Consider the following 18,293-nt stretch of genomic DNA (forward strand, 5'->3'; position numbering starts at 1 on the left):
CATGGAATTGTGAAAATCTAGACAGAATTCAGGAGAGGGTGGACAAATTGAAGTCTATAAATGGTGTTACATGAAAAAAGACCAAGACCTTGAAGGATGTTATATATGAAAATGAGAAAATGTAAAGGAATGCTTATTAACCTTTAGTGTTTTTTCAAGTAGATAACCTGCCAACAGAAACCATGAGTTCCAAATTACAAGAAAAATGTTGAAGAAAATTCTGAATGACCATTTCTTCAGTATATCACAAAAATTATCCTTTCTTTAAGGAGAGGAAATTGGAGGAGTGCCACTATAAATTTCCTCTAACTTATATGGTTATATAATTATCCAACCTTTCCTGAAAAAGCTGAAATTCCTTAGTAAAAGTATTTGTATAGATCTAAAGACGAAATTCATAATATGTCTGTCAAGTAAAATTTAGTTTTGTTTTTCATACATGTCATTTGTTATCGGTAATATTATCTGGAAAAATGATACCAAATGAAGCAAAACGAACAAAACAAAAATTATGGTTAATATTTTTTAGGTCCTTTCTGATGATTTTATGTCTTTGATGTTCATACTCTTCTTTTTTTCTATATTTAGTTCTTTTTCAAAAATTAAATTAGTATTGCCAAGTATAACATATTACAAAGAATGGAACTACAAGTGATTAGCAGCATTACTTCACTGAAAAATTAGTGTTCAAGGTTAATAACTTGATACATGTAGAAGTGAAATGTTTTTGAAAACTATTTTCAAATCGCCTATTGTGCTGTCTAATGAATTACATACTCACACTATGTGAAACTGTAATGTTGAAGACTCTCTGTGAGTTCTCCAGATAGAATACTATTACTAGTTCATATTTGCTGATTTTTTTCATGTTAGGGATAATTATGGGAATCCTTCTTAAGTAATTCTAAAGCAAATCAATGGCAAATCAGTGATTAGTAGAACCAATATTTAGTGTAGCACCCGATAATTCTGAGAGGTTAAAGAACTGTGATTTACCTAAGTAATATTCATATATAAGTATATGTGCTTTTTGGTTTTGTTTTTGTTGTCAATGATTTATAATCTCTGTGGTAGGTAAGCTCTGAGGTGGTCCTTATGATGTGTGCCTCCTGGTGTTTATAGTCTTGTATAATCCCTTCACCTTGAGTTTGGACAGGACCTGTCAGTGGCTTCTAACCAACAGAATATGGCAAACGTGAAAACATGTATGTGATTAAGTGCATATTAATATGTCACATAAGGTGATAACATTCAGCTAGTTAAATGACTCCCTTGTCTGCTGGCTTTGAAGAAGCAAGTGGCTATGTTATGAGTCACCATATGGAGATGGCCATGAACAAGAACCGAATGTGGCCTCAGTCAACAGCCAGCAAAAAACCCATTCCCCTAGTTGAGCAGCCTACAAGGGCCTGGATGCCGCCAACAACTGAGGGGACGTGGGAAGTGTACCCTTCTTGAATTGAGCCTCAAATGAGCTCATAGCCCAGTCAACATCCTGATCCAGTGAGACCCTAAACCGAGGACTCAGTCGAGCTGAGCCTGGACCCTCGACCTGCAGAAGCTGTGAGATAATAAATGTGTGTTGTTTTAAACCACTAAATATGTGGCAACTTCATTATGTACCAATGTATGTAACAAATACAACGCCTGTCTTCAGACAAGGTTGTTTGCTAAGTATTTCAGCCAAACACATGTTTTTAACTCTGTCTGCATTGGTGGTCAGAAAGATGACTGATTTTCTTACTTTACCCCGGAGAAAGGTTTTTTTCTTGTAAAAATGATAGTCTTGATTCCATGTTTCCTTAAACATTATTGATTTGATTTCTAATAATACCCTACTGCATTCACTTGTTAAACACATAGTGTAAAATGACGAAGCTGATTATCAGTGACACATCTGCGTAAAATCCAATAAACAAACTGAAAGAATATCTCGATTAGTTTTTAAGCACAGTGTATGTATACAAAAAACTCTTTAGAGTGTTAATTACATGACATTACGTTCTCTGGCTTTTAAATATCACTGTTAAATAGATGGGACTATTATGTTCTACTCTTCACCCCACAAATGACTTTGGAATGATTAAAAGACACATTATTATCATCTGATGTCCTTCAGAGTATTTCCACTTATTTTGCATCTAGTCCATCAGAATGACTGTCACAGAGATCTCTTGCCTTAATATTAACTGTACTTTGTGCCGCTGAGCTGGGATAGATTGCTTTAAGATGCACTATTTGTTTGTGTCTTAACTGCTTTACAGTACAAAAGCTTGTGGAAAATAAGGTTTAAGTCCAATATTTCTTTCAAACCTCTTAGTGCCAACAACTGTAAAGATATATCTAAATAAATGTTTTTCCTGTGTGATTACATGCTTAATTATTCAATAATTTATTCTATTCTGAAATCCTAAAGCATTTCTTTCATGTTTAAAAAGAAAAGAGAAAAAACATGTAATGGGAGGTAAAAGGTTTTTAAAAGGGTTTTCAAATTATTGGCAAAATCTAGGGAATAAAAAATTTAAAAATATGCAAAGGAAAGGAGGAAGGAGAGAATAAAGGAGGAAAGGAAGGGAAGAAAGGAAGAAAGTAGTAATGATAGAAGGAGAAACAGAATGAAGGGAAAGAAAATGTGTCTTAATAGTTTTATCTTCTACATTGAGATGATTGGTTTATTATAGATAATTCCAAAGTACATCATCTGTGAAGACATGTTTTTACTGAATGACTGCAATGACTTTATATGAGAGCAATTTTAAAACAATGGGCTGAATAGTTTTAAAGTTTGTGCCATAGCTTCTGTTACTGGGTAATTATTAATATATCTCTTCTAAATTGTAGTAGTATATTAGCAAAGGGGGAGTGAAGAGAATAAGAGGTTTTTAGTATTTGGGATAATTTTTGTGTAGTCCCTTGACTAAGTACTATTTAATTGTCTCCATTAAGCATTTCCACTGCTTGATAACTAGAGCAGATTATTTCATCCAACTGAAATGTTAAAAAAAGGACACCAGAGTCAGAGATTTGCATCATGGTGTATAATTCTCCTGATTAGTAAAACAGCAATTTTCAGGGTGATTTCTTTCCATATTTAAATGAGATAAACCACTCGACCAAAATTAATAGTTCATAAGAAATGAAAGAGCTCACATTAGCCATAAAATGCAGTGTGACTTTGTTATATCATTTCATGACAGAAAAATGAAGGTGCTGTGAGCAACTGAGATCTGGGTTTACAAATCAAAACAAGTGAACACATTATATCTTGAACCACAGGGAGTACAGTACAGGTATGTTCGATTTTCTAAGCATATAAGCAAATGGTCTGAGGAATTCAAAATCACCTTGCATCTTTAGAATTGCAGAAAGGTACCATGTCTTGGCAGAGAAAAGTTGGTTTTACTTCCGGCCACATCCTCTCAGTGTTTCCACTCACAGTTCAGTATCACCTGCACTTCGTCTAGATTAAGCCTTAACATAACTCTTTTCATCAGAGTCACTACCCTGACAGATCGGTGATTGATTCTAATGGAACTGATGGAAAGAAGACAAAGGAATGGCTGTCCTGCCCACACCAACGGCTTTGCCACCCAACATGTACCATTTTTCCCTCTAGAGCTTTCAAGTTTGACATTGAACAGGTGGTTTCACCAGCTGCAAGCCTGAAGCAAATGCCATTACTGGGCATGCCAAACGGATCAGGGGAATTTTCTCTTCAGTTCTTTCCAACTGGGGAGTCTGAGATTAAACGGGTTTTAGCAACATTGACTGAAGTTCATGGATTCATTTTTTGACTAGCTTTTGGGCACTGTCTTATATGTCATTAACTCTACAGAAATGATTATTTTATAAGTTAATTGATTTTCTTTGTTCATTAAAATTTTTACAAATATTGTCTTCAGATATTTCAGTGACAAGAATCAATGAAGATCATGTTTTCAGTTATTCATTCAGCAGTTATTTTTCTACCATGTGACAAGCACTACATTATAGATAAAATTTAAGCAAGACAAGAATCCTGTCAGGGAGCTTGTGGAGTAGGAGAGAAAGATAAGAAACAAACAGGTAAAATAAAATGTGGTACATCTTTAATAAAGAGTGTGCCTAACTCTGCCTGGCAGGTTCAAAGAAGGTAATAAGGGACTTAATCTTGAATATCACCAGGAAGGCTATTGAGTAGAGAAGACCTTTGAGCAAATGGATGTTCCAAAGCCTGAAGGCTTAGGGACTACTTTGTGCTGTGAGGACTACGAATAGTTTGGTTATATTAAAGTTTTGCTCCAACGAATGTAGAATGCAACAGGAGATGACACTAGAAAGTTTCCAGATCGTGAAGATTTCTTGTATGAAACATCTGGACATGTCACAGGGAATAAGGAGACATTTAAACACTTCAGAAAGAGAGTAACATGGAAGATCTGGGTTTTAGAAAAATCAACGGAGCTTCAGTCTGATGATTTTTGCTTATTCTAAGTTTTACCTTCTTTTCAAACTAAACCAATGGCAGAAAAAATGGTGAGGAGAAGAAGAAAGATATAACAGATAATCAAGAGATGTAATTAACAGAACTTAATGCCTAATTAGATCTGATTGCAGAAGAGGAAGAAGAGTTTAAATGATAATAATAATTAATAATAATAATAATAATAATAATAATAATAATAATAATAATAATAATAGGATTGCTCTGGAGGCTAACCTTCCCTTGGGATTACACTGTATTTCAGAACAATTAAATCCTTAAAAATCAGAGAGGCCTCCTCATTCAGTTCCTACCCACTATTACTGGGACTTGTTCAGTCGTTTGCATTTTGTCTCATTTAACTATACCTCACATTCTCATCACACTAGGTTTCTGCACCAAATGTAGGACTGTAAGGCATATATTTTCTCATCTACTCCTATTCCCATATTCTTCTGGATTTTCTTTTTCCAGTTCCAACCTCCTTCTCTGACTTCACTCCCAAACTTTTCCACTCTGCTGTCTCCAAACTTCATTGTACAGTTACCAAACTAAACTGTAGCATCATTGCTGAATATTTCTGCAGTCGAATTTTCACTCTTTAAGAACCCACTGATAAATCTGAGGACTCCTAACTTGATAGCTACATACAGTAAAAGTAAACAGAAGTTTGGAAGAAGAAATGTTATAAAGGACACATTCCCATGTTTCTCTGGCTCAATCAGAAACTCTTGCCTTTACTATGTATTCTTAGTTCCACTGAACATTTAAGAAAGTTGCCAATAGATGCCAAAAGATTTATTTCAAAAATTATTTAATAATAAATCTAAATATTTAAAAATTCTACATCAGTCATATTATTTTATAATACAAAAGAAATACAGGTCTTATGTGGTAACAGAGACTCTCAGATGCCATGTCTTGGCTCAAGGGTGTTTTTTCCTTTGTATAGAAACACAGATTTTCATTACAAAATGTCAACATTTGTACATGATTTTCTTTTTAAAAAATATATAAATAACATTGTCTTAATTCAATTCAAATATGCTTTACTTGGTGGGACAGGGAAATGATGAGGTTTAAAAACTTCTGGAAAATTGTTCACATCCTGGATATTTCCAAAGGACTGTGTTGTGAATGAAAAAAAAATGTGTCATAGATTTCCTGTTATTATTTATTTTTAAAGTTATGTAATAACTTTTGCATATCCAATAATTGTGACAGAAATGAGGAATACATTTTAAGACATAATGAAATTAACCAAATGATAAAAGCTCCCACCAGATTTTTTCCAATACTTTGAATATTTTAAGTAGCAAATTTCTCTTTTCTTGTGAAACTTTCAACAACTTTCTCTCCTCAGGGCAACTCCTACAGACAATGAATAATTTAGTCAAAATTCTAATTAAAAACTGAGTAGAAGCTCCAAAGCCTGTGAAAGTTATAAGGCCATGTCGCTAATTATTTGTTACTTCAATGTGTGGTCTAAAACAGCTCTAGACAGCTTCAAGAAAGTTTATGTAGAATTAGCAATTCAGACCAAACCAGTTTCTCAAAAATTCTATTGAGATATTACTGATTTCATAGTTACTGGGTCTTAGCATGTTTCCATTTGCCTTTATAATTTATATCCTCCCTCTTTGCAGAAAAGTAATATAATTGTGGATTGTTCATAGCTAATCCAATAAATACTTTCTGTGATATCCATGCAATATAAAATAATTCTTGTATTAATAGCTGGTCTTCTCCAGGACTGAAACTTCACTTTTAAATTTTCAGTGCTTTCATTACAAGTTATTCATCACAAAGTCTAGTATGTCACCCATGATAATGGAGTTAAGCAGAAACACAAAGTATTTCAAAAGTAAAACTTCACAAAGCCAGATGTGTGTTTCTACATATTTGGTTAAACCCAGCACTGAAGTATACTACCCAAGTTTTTCATGAGACAGTTTCTGGCACTAAAAAAGAACCACTCTCATATGTGTGGCAACAACTTAAAAAAATGGCCACCAACCTCACTGGGGCAAGACTGAAAGGGGTCATTTGCCCTCATTCCTACATGCATTGTTTATGGAAATTCAAAAACTGAAAAATTCTACCAAATCACATTAAAATATTCTTTAAAAATGTTTTTAAGACTCTGTAATTGTATATATGACTGCAAATATTTTTGAAAAACTTAGGGACAATTTATTCAATTATTTTAAAATATTAGCATTCTGATAAAAGCAGTTGTTTTAATTGACTTCACATTTGCTTTACAAAGAATCATTATACACCATGAATGTTATGAGTTAATGGAATTGTATTCACTTGGAAAGTAATAACAGAATGTCAGAAAGATATATGATGATAGAAATTAGTCATAATCCCCAAAATTGTTTACTTTTTTTGCCATAAATCATATAGATGAAGCAAACAGCTATCTGACTTTTAATGAAGTATCTTCATCTCACATAAAGACCCAATAGTCACAGAATTTCTCCTTGATATCACAATTGAATTGATAATTTACTTTTTTGGAACTTTGTAGTTTTTACTAAAATAATCTTAAGGTAAATCTATCTGTTAACACATAGAAGGTAAATTGGGAAAACTGGACAGCAGCATGTAAAACAATGAAGCTAGAACACTCCCTTATACCATATACAAAAATCAACTCAAAATGGATGAAAGACTTAAACATAAGACAAGATACAATAAACCTCCTAGAGGAAAACATAGGCAAAACATTATCTGACATACATTTCAAAAATTTTCTCCTAGTAGAAATAAAAGCAAGAATAAACAAATGGGACCTAATGAAACTTACAAGCTTCTGCACAGCAAAGGAAACTGTAAGTAAAACAAGAAGACAACCTACGGAATGGGACAAAATTTTTGCAAATGAAACCGACAAAGGCTTGATCCTTGATCTCCAGAATATATAAGCAGCTCATATGACTCAATAAGAAAAAAATAAACAACCCAATCCAAAAATGGGCAGAAGACCTAAACAAGCAGTTCTCCAAGGAAGACATACAAATGATCAAAAGGCACATGAAAAAATGCTCAATATCACTAATTATCAGAGAAGTGCAAATCAAAACTACAATGAGGTATCACCTCACACCAGTCAGAATGGCCGTCACTCAAAAATCCACAAATGACAAATGCTGGAGAGGCTGTGGAGGAAGGGGAACCCTCCTACACTGCTGGTGGGAATGCAGTTTGGTGCAGCCACTGTGGAAAACAGTGTGGAGCTTCCTCAAAAGACTAGGAACAGACTTACCGTACGACCCAGGAATCCCACTCCTGGGCTTGTATCCAGAAGGAACCCTACTTCAGGATGACACCTGCACCCCAATGTTCATAGCAGCACTATTCACAATAGCCAAAACATGGAAACAGCCTAAATGTCCATCAACAGGTGACTGGATAAAGAAGTGGTGGTATATTTATACAATGGAATACTACTCAGCCATAAAAACCGACAACATAACGCCATTTGCAGCAACATGGATGCTCCTGGAGAATGTCATTCTAAGCGAAGTAAGCCAGAAAGAGAAAGAAAAATACCATATGAGATCGCTCATATGTGGAATCTCAAAAATAAACAAACAAACAAAAACAAAGCGTAAATAAAGGACAGAAATAGACTCATAGACAGAGAATACAGACTTGTAGTTGCCAGGGGGGCGGAGGGTGGGAGGGGATAGACTGGGATTTCAAAATTGTAGAATAGATAAGCAAGATTATATGGTATAGCACAGGGAAATTTACACAAAACATTATGGTAACTAACAGAGAAAAAAATGTGACAATGAGGGTGTATATGTCCATGTATGACTGAAAAATTGTGCTGAACACTGGAATTTGACACAACATTGTAAAATGATTATAAATCAATAAAAAATCCTAAAAAAAAAAAGGTCAATTGAGTTGTAGGAAATCTTTGTCCAACCTCAGCCTTTTGAAAATAAGAATGCTAGTGCCTTGGAAACCCTGCTTGAAGCTAGCTGACATTAAAAAGATGCACTTACTAACACCTCTGAAATTCTTTTTCCAGTGCAATTCAGAGTTCTCAGTCCTGGACTTACATGGAGGGGCAGATATATGCTAATAAGAATGCCAGCCATACTTCAATTAAAAAGTGGGTGAATGAAAGAATGAATGAATAAATACACTTATATTAATTAACAAACAATCATTTGGAGATTCCCAAAGTCTATACTATTGACCATTTTGCTACTTGAAAAGGAGAAAATAAACTAGAAGAACCAGAAGGACATACCTACATTTTAATACTAGTTATTTTTGAGTTGCTAAAATAACATATCTATAATACTTACATTTTCCTTAAGCCTTAAAAATACTCCCCATGTATGTTAGAACACGAGTTATTTTATATTTCTAATACAGCAATCAGCTATTCATATAGAGAACAAGGAGGCAGACATAGCTGAACAGCTCATAAGGACAAAAACAATACATGTTTTAGTTAATGGAGCAATATCATTGATTGAATGCAGCCCCACCATTTTATAAAAAGACACAACTAATATGTTAACTCCCTAAGGTTTGTCACTAACCATCCCTTATTATAAAGAAGACAACATTTCTGTTGTCAGCTATGCAGATCAGATCACATCTAAAATGCTATTTGCAATTTTGGGTTTTAAGAATTTATCTAGGAAAAAATAAAGAACATATAAATGAGGTAGGTGATAGTGACCTTCAGGTCTACCTTAAAAGTGTGCCAAATAACATTTACTGAGGAGATTTTTACATTGAACTTACAGAAAAAGAGTGCAAAGTCTTTAATATTGCCATGTTAACTTAGAAGACAGAACGTATTGCATGTGTTATGTGAACATAAAAAACACAGTGTGGTCAAAGGATCAGATTTGTGTGTTGTTTTATTTAAGAAAGCAGTAAGAGTCCTACAGCCAAAAACAGAAAGCTTGACAGTTTTTCTAAGGGATATTAATTTGAATTGAAATTTCCCACACAGTAATTTGCAATGTTTTTGATGAGAATTAATAAAGGAGAATTCGCTTGCCAGGATTCTTGCAGAAGATTTCACCATGTTGCCTTATAAGTTAGAACAGATTATCTCATCCTATCTTAAAATACCGTGGTGCTGTGATAGTCTTACTGCTTGTTATGTTATAGAAAATATTAAATTTCGTTGGTTTTTTTCATGTCTTTTTTAACATGCTTTCTGAAAAAGATGATAGTTTATAAATCATGTTCTGTAGAACTGTAAAATATTTAGCAAGATCGAAAGAGACAGGGAGAACTTCTTGTTACTTCACTGTAAATCTACTAATCTCACCAGAATATAAGTCAAAAGGAAGAATAGAAATCAAAATAGAACAGGAAACCAAGTATCACAAAAAAAAAATACTATGTACTCTTGAACACCAGTAATTCTTCCTTGACAGTTAATATTGGTCTTATATTTGTTAAAAATATTTTCATTGAAATACAACTTTTATATAAAAACTATTTCAAGCAATTATTAAAAATACAATGATGAGTTTTACAACACATTTTTAAATTTTCTTATTAGAAAATAAACGGTTCAGATTAGAATTTAAAATTTTTGTTGAAGACATTAATGAATGATGCCTGCAGATTTAAAATTGGCAAATCACATGAAATAAAGCTTAACCTTCTATTGATAAAATTATATACATAATTTTGTACAGAGGAAAATTTTGTATTACATTCTTGAATTAATTACCTTGCAATTAAAGTAATAGTTAAGATTTGCTTGAAATTCTGTTGTATAAGACCAAAACTTAAAGCAACACGTTATAATTACATTGACAGATGAAAAGATTTTCAACTAAACTTTCATCCATACCCTTAACTATACCCTTGAACAATTATAATGGATGTAGAGCACTTTTCTTAAAGATAACATATGGACTCTGACTTCATAGAGATTGGATAATAATATGGGAAATAGGACACACCCACACACAATACAAAATAATAGAAGCTGCAAAACAGAAAAAGCTATTAAAGGAACAAAGTTTGGGTGATTTTAAATGCTAAAACCCACCTCAAAACAGACAGATGGTAAACCCACATCTGTTCACATATAGAAAGAGAACATAACTCTATAAAACACGCTCACATTAGATTTACGTGGCAATAAATAGGAGACTTTCAATTGTACCTCAAAGACTATAAATATCTCCCTTTTTTGTCCCTTGTACTAAGCACATAATGGATCGGAAATGATTCGAGAAATCAAATTTCAGAAATAATTATCATTCCTCAATTTACTTCCAAAAGTGAAATTGACATGATTTTTTTTATATTCTAGAAATTTCAGAAATCTTTATAACGAGAATAGAGTCACCCACATTTGCCTAATCTAACCACTGACATTTTATGACCATTTAAAGTTAACTGATATGTCAACATAATTTGAAAATTGTTATGGATCTTACAAATAGTAAAATCTTTCAAAAGACATGTATAGTTTGAGTTCTGAAGTTTCATCTGATGAATTAAAAAAGTAGAGAAAAGAACTGATTTTCTTTTTAGCAAACATTCTTTCTATGTTCTGTAGTCTTGATTAATACATACAATTGTTTCAGATCATCTACGCGGAGCACTAAATATGTATAAAAGTTGAGCACTGACATTTTTCAAAAGGAACTACAAAGTGTGCATTATAATGATATCACATAGACAATAAACAGAACATCTGAATCATATAGCAAGTAAATGTTGACAGATATTTTGGACAAAAATTTAAAAGTTCAAACACTGATAACTACATGACATCTATTGTTTCTTAATCTAGCTTTATTTTTTACTGATGGATGTGAATCTAAAGAAATAACATATCTAAAGCTTATTCTTATGGAGAGATTCATTAATTTTACAAAAGCCAGCCTGTAAACTTAAAAAGCTTTTAATGAAACAAGTCACTTGTATTTTTAGTAACAGTAACATTCCAATATCTTAAAAGGGCAGTGGATATGGTGTGCTCAGAACAGGGGGCCTGAAGAAATGGCTCCTCTGTTTACAACACATCCAGCAGGAATCTGAGTTCATTGTGACAAGGGGCACAAAACTTGGGGCTTTCCTGTGAACAAATAACCCTGCATGTGTCCCCCTGCACCTCCACATGGCTGCTGGGCAGGACCAGTGGGACATGGCTCAATATTGGAAGAAAAGCCATAATATTTAGTCAGGAAGTTTGCCACCTAGAGCCTGTCTGGTCCATGCATGGGTGGGCCATGAGTGGCCTTATAGACATAAAGGCTTTGAATCCCTTTTCAAAGGAAAAAAGAAAGAGATTGCATATGCCATTCTGGAGTAGAGAAGTTATTTTTTTTTAGAGCAGTGAAAATACTTTGTATGACATTACAACGATGGATATATATGTCATTATACTTTTGTCCAAACTGAAGTGAACTGTGGACTTTGGCAATTATGATGTGTCAATGTAGGCTCACCCTTAGTTTAAAAAAAAAAAGTACCACTCTGGTAAATAAAAACAACCACTATGTATGTGTGTGGAGAAGGGGTATATGGGAAATTTCCATATCTTCCTGTTAATTTTGTTTTAAACCTAAAACTGCTCTAAAAAAAAAAAAAAAGAAAAGAAAAAGAAAGCCTTAAAGTTATAAACAAGAACACTCAGTGTTAGGGTAGACATTTTTGTCGAAACTTTGGTTTCAGTTTTTGTGTATATATATATATATATATATGTATATTTGTACATATTACGTATGTGTGTTTGTTGGATTGAGATGTAAATGTATTTTTAGGTCAAAAAATTTTGCAAGCCACTGTAGTTAAATTATACTGGCAAATAAAAGCACAAATTAACCTCAAAAAAAAAAAATGGTACTGGAGAGAATGAGAAAAATGATTTTACTCCAAACAAAATGTTAAAGTCAAAAAGAGGAGGAGCTGGCTTAAGATAGTATTAAGATATTAAGAGATAATATCAGACATTGACTAAATTTTGGCATATTGAATTTGAAGCATTGATAAAATTGTAAGCTAGGAATGATCATCAAGCATTTGGAAATGCAATAGTAAAGGAAACACAGGAGATGGGTTTACCCTGAGCATCAACTGCTATGCACCATAGAGTTCACAGTTAAAACTCCAGATAGAATATTCCAGGTTAAAAATAGAGAAGAGGGGGAAGGGCAAAGGAGTAGAACATACATTTAAGTGATAGGAGGAAGAAGAGAAAGGTTGGAAAACCTTGTAATCAATGGAAGTCTTGAAAAGAATAAGAAGAAAAATAAAGAATGAGAAGAACACTGTTTATAGATGTGAATGATGGATTCCTCACTGGTATTACAAATAAGGAGGAAATATATCAGATCCCTACATACGAAGGTGAAGATTTTGACAAGGAGACTTGAATATAATCTATGCATGATGAAACAGCATCAATAATGAAGAATTGAGACAAGAAGAAAGGGAGCAGAGCACAGCCATTAAGGAATGATACAGAGATTAACACCAAGATGGCAGAAGATTCAACTCCCAGTAGACCTTGAGGCTCAAGATGGCAGGAGATTTGACTTCCAGTAGACCTCGAGCTTCATTATATGCTCACTGTAATATGTTAGCATGATGAATGACACTCCTACAGGCACCATGGCAATTCTGAAGCTAACCATAAAAGGTCAAAAATTGGGCAGTTGTTCAATTCCTGGGAATTCCAGATCCTTCCCGAAAAGTAGTTGGAATAACCCTCTCACTAGCATATGAAGTTACCAAGCTCATAAAAACAGCCCTCATACCTCCTGGCCACTCTCCCTTCTGAGTGACACTGCCCACACTCTGCCTATGGAGTGTGTATCTACTTTTACTTTAAACACCCATCCCCACACCTCATGGCCTTTCTCTTGTCTTCTAAAACAGCCTGAACTTGTTTATGGAGTATATATATATATATGAATAAAACTACTTTTATTCAACTATGACTCACTCTTGAGTTCTTTCCAGCTTGAATCCAAGGACCACACTTGGTAGGGCATGTCTCAGGGATTCAACTGAGACCTGGGACATGGCCATCCTCTTGCCCCACAGTTTTGTTTTTTTGTTTTTTTGTTTAGTTTTGTTTTGTTTTTCTCTGTATCAGAATGACATGCAGGCTAAAGTTTTGTGTGATATAGCATCCTTATTAAATAAAATTGACAAACTTAACTGATTCAATCAATGAACGGATATAAACCACAGATTCTTTCCAGTACTAGGTGTCAATTTGTCTGTCCCTTTCAAGTTTTCTAATTTTCCAATTGTTTTTGGAAAAAAAAACTGAAACTTTTTCTTAATTTGAGTACAATTGGTTATTAGTGGAGCTTTACTTCTTATATTTTTACAAGCCAATTGTAAGGCTTTTATAATTTGTTCATCCTGTATACATTTTTAATGAATATAGTATTTATTTCTTGATGATTATTAAAATTCTATGTCATAATTATGCAAAATGTTTTTCCAAATTTGAGTTTAACTTTTAATCTAATTCTGTACAGGTGTTTTGTATTTTTATGTACTTGGATTAGCACATTTTTTCCTTTTATGACTTTGTATATTATGACATCTTTAGAATACTTTTTCCAGTACATTATGAAAACACAGCACTCATTTATATTTTAAATGCTATACTTAGCTATTAGTCTCAGTTTTGTTTATTGTTCTCTTTATGTGGTAGATACATATTTTAATTTTTTATTGTGAGTTATAGCAGTGTTTTCTGGTTTCTTCTCCTGCTTTTATGTTTTGTAAGCAATTTTCCTTGGTAAGTCTCAAGTCACATAACTATTCTACAATATTTTATTCTGTTCTTTATTCTTTTTCATTTACATTTAATATTTACATTCTTTTGAAATTTAATTTTTTTAAATGCTGGAAGATAAAGGAAACTATTTTTCCTTACAATGAATTGTTCCATGAGTATGTATTGAATAATTATGTCTTGTCTTCTTACTGTGATCCATGCTTTCTTGTTCTATGTCTGTTTCTGAGGTCTCAAATTTATTATAATATTCTTGTATTTTGATTGCTCTTGTGCATGTATTGTTTTAAAAATTCATATTAAAATATTATAAACTTTGTGGGGTATATTATCTTTTTTTCTCCAAAATCTTTTTATTCTGAATGCAATTAAAATTTTTTTTCAATTCCCAAAGCATTTTCTTAGGATTTTAATGAAAATTTAGCATGCTTTTTAAATGTTTGAAAGTATAGCCTTTCCATTACTAAAGCAGTTTTTTGGGGAATGTGGTATTTTTCTCCATTCATATACTTCTTCATTGTGGACTTAATAAAATTCTGTGTTTATTTAGTACAGTTATGCCATATTTCTTGTTTAGAGTTTTTTCTTTTAATTTCATATTGTGAAACCATTATAAATATGCTTTTTTCATCATACCTTATAACTGGTTCATATCTATTATATAGTCTAACTATCTTATAGTCTTCGTACTCTTGAAAAATGTGTGTTATATGGTTGAAAACACTAAAAAAAAAAAGAAGATTTGGAAGAAGTGTAGTTGATATTTTCTGTTTCACCAATAACTAAAATAAAAATTTCATCAAGCAACGGCTGTACTATAACTCTCCTTCCCCCTGCTACAAACATTTATAAACTGAAATCCAAGGTATCTATTACTGAGATTCAGGCAATGATTATACTTCAGTAACTTTTATCTTGAATATACTGAGATAACCTGACCAAGGTCCATAATCTTTGATTTGCTGGATAACCATTCAGATTTAGTTGAAAATGCTTTCAGCAGAACATGTTATAAATGACTATAAATAAGTTGATAAAATAAAACCACATGAGACATTATTCAAACAAATAATAACAGACCAATCTGAGAAAAATACGTAAATCCTAATTTTGATTTTAAAAATTGAGCAAAAACTAATACCACATAAAAATAGCCATTATAATAATACAGAGTCAAAAGTAAAATAATGGCATGTATTTTTCAAACCAATTTAGTAAGAAATTAAGGAAAATAATACTTAAGTCTGGTATGAGTTTTATCATTCAGTCTCTGGGAAAGGACATACGTAAAACATTTCTGGAAAGCAATTTGGCTTCATAAAACAAAAAACCTCAAATAATTTTAGATACTCTGACTCATCAGTAAAACTCTCCCAGCCCTATAAAATCTGTTATTACAATATGTTGAAAAGTTTGTAAAAGATGTAAGGACATTGTTTAAAATAGAAATGAAAACAAAGAAAAAGTAAATGTCTAAAATTAGGAATATTTATTTCAGATAGATGCACATTTATAATGAAATATTCTATACTAGTAATTAATAAAATAAAAGTTAAGTAACTGGAAAAGTTCTTAAACATACTGTCAGGTAAAAAAAGGAAGACAACTATTTATAATTTCAAATGTTAAATCTATGTTAATGCAACACTTTATTTTCTATGTGAACTAAAGCAGACATGGAGATCTACCAAAATGTTAACAATCTCTAGATTTTCAAATTGTGGGAAACTTAGAAATCATCTTGAAATACTCATTTTATATTCAAACATTCTTAAATTTGCATGTATCGATATAATTGTCATTTGCAATAACTGAAATCATGTGAGCATCCTTTACTCGGTTATAACATTTATATTTAACATCATAATAATAATCTTGATTTATATACCACCTGACTATAGATCTTCTCTTATTTTGGAATCTCAAAGTAGTCCGACAAAAACATGGCCTTAATAGCTTCAATCTATCAAAATCTCATCACATAGAAACTCTTAAACCCTTAATGCCCAGTAAAATTCTCATCTATCTGGAATTAACAATAAAGTCGCAGCTCTAGTAATTTTTTTGTCGTAATGGAAAACTTGTACCAAGACTTTATTTTTCCCTTATAAAAATTTAATTTCTTCAGATTCAGCTATTAAAAATGGTACAGAAATTATATCAGGGAAGTAAGCAATTATGTTGAAGATAAGAAAGTAGAATACAGCAATTATGTGACATCATTGCTTCAGACCAGAGTCCCCACACAATTTCTGGATTGAGGTTTCCAAGTAAATTCACACTCAACGTGATCAGCCTGCATATTTAGGAATTTCTATGGCAGCCTTGCTACCACTCTAAATATCAATATTCTCATCTTTTAAAATGGAGTATTTAATATCTACATCTTAAGTTTTTGTCCCAGATTAAGTTAGTTGATTGCAAAGCACCTCACAAATTACTTCCCTTCCTGTGTTAGTCTTCCACAATTCCTATAACAGAATCTTAGGTATAATAATAGCTTGCTTTTTGGTATTACAGATGGGTGATTAAATACATCCTTTACCTTAGATACTGGCCATACTTTATGTGTTAATTGATTATTAGAGACACATTGAGTAACTTAATATTTATCAGCTTTCTTCCTGAAATTCTTCTTTTGAAAGAACTTTCTTTCAACAAAAATCATGGAAAACATTTTTGACGTGTTATTTTTGATGTCTTGTGTTCCTGTCAATTTTGGAAAGTAAGATATAAGAAAAACATAGTTCATATGGGGATTGACTACATTCCCTTGATGTGGCATTTCTAGAGAAAAATGAAATACTCTTCTGTGCATATTGTTTTTTATCATTTAAATTTTTTTTTAATTTACAATGTTGTATTAGTTTCTGGTGTACAGAATAGTGATTCAGTTATACATATATAGTCTTTTTCATATTCTTTTTCACTACAGGTTACTACAAACCATGGAATATGTAGGATCTTGTTTATCTAGTCTATACATAGTAGTTTGTATCAGCCAATCCCAAGCTCCCAATTTATCTTTCTCTTCCCTCTTCCCTCCCTGATAACTATAAGTTTGTTTTCTACGTCTACGAGTCTCTTTCTGTTTTGTAAATGAGTTCATTTGTATTATTTTTTAGATTCACATATAAATAATGTCATATGATATTTGTCTCTGCCTGACTTACTTCACTTAGTATGATAATATCTAGGTCCCCATGTTGCTGCAAATGACATTATTGCATTCCTTTTTATAGTTGAGTAGTATTTCATTATATATCCTTCAAGCATGCAGAAATCCAGAGCAAGGTGTGTTAGGGTAACAAATAGGGAGAATGGGGTACGTCTTAGGAGACCGGGTGATTTTACCCTGTGCTTGTGTTACTGGCAGCCTCACGGCTGTAACTAAGGCTACTTAGTACAGCTCACGACTTTGGGGACTGATCTCTGCACAATGATCCGACACAGAAGTGAGAGATGCAGAAAAAAAATGGTGACATAGATGAAATGGTGCAGACAAAGGTACTTTGGAAGCGAGATGATAAAATTCACTAAAAATCAAGGATCATTACAAATTCATACACTTAGCTATCTACAAAAGAACATGATTTTTCAAGGAAATCATGTACATCTTCTAAAAGATCATTCTTAAGACAATCTAGGTTAGGATGACAACTGTGAAAGCATGGCATGACATCACAGTTCCTGAAGGCTTTTTTTTTTTTTTCCAAATAGTAATGCTAGTTGGGCTCATGAAGCTTTAAATTTTGACATATTCTTGTACTTCTTGATGATAATGGATCCATCAGCTGTATTTTCTCCCTAAATCCAAATTTTAATTATATGGAAGGTATGTTGAAGCAAGTAGCCCTCTTTTTGATATTTTTACATCTGAAAAACTGCCTTAGCATCTACAGCAGGAGCATTGGCCACCATCACCTCCACGATGGAGCAGATACAAATAGCTTATAAACAGAGGCACTGTTTGTGACTGAATACTAATGTTTAGACAGCAAGCAGTATGGTCACATTGAACTTTCAAATTTCTTTTAAAGTGTCATTTAAATACAT

General features: G+C 32.7%; 1 protein-coding gene and 1 non-coding gene across 2 annotated transcripts in view; one reads left to right on the plus strand and one right to left on the minus strand.

The window, feature by feature from the left end:
- EYS (eyes shut homolog) overlaps positions 1-18,293 on the minus strand; it is a 1,185,464-nt gene that overhangs the window by 947,915 nt on the left and 219,256 nt on the right. The window lies entirely within an intron of this gene.
- LOC123612096 (small nucleolar RNA SNORA11) lies at positions 11,449-11,579 on the plus strand. Its single transcript, XR_006719272.2, has one exon. It is a non-coding gene; the product is annotated as a small nucleolar RNA SNORA11 (small nucleolar RNA).

This window comes from Camelus bactrianus, chromosome 8, assembly GCF_048773025.1.
Source record: "Camelus bactrianus isolate YW-2024 breed Bactrian camel chromosome 8, ASM4877302v1, whole genome shotgun sequence".
NCBI classification, from domain to species: Eukaryota; Metazoa; Chordata; class Mammalia; order Artiodactyla; family Camelidae; genus Camelus; species Camelus bactrianus.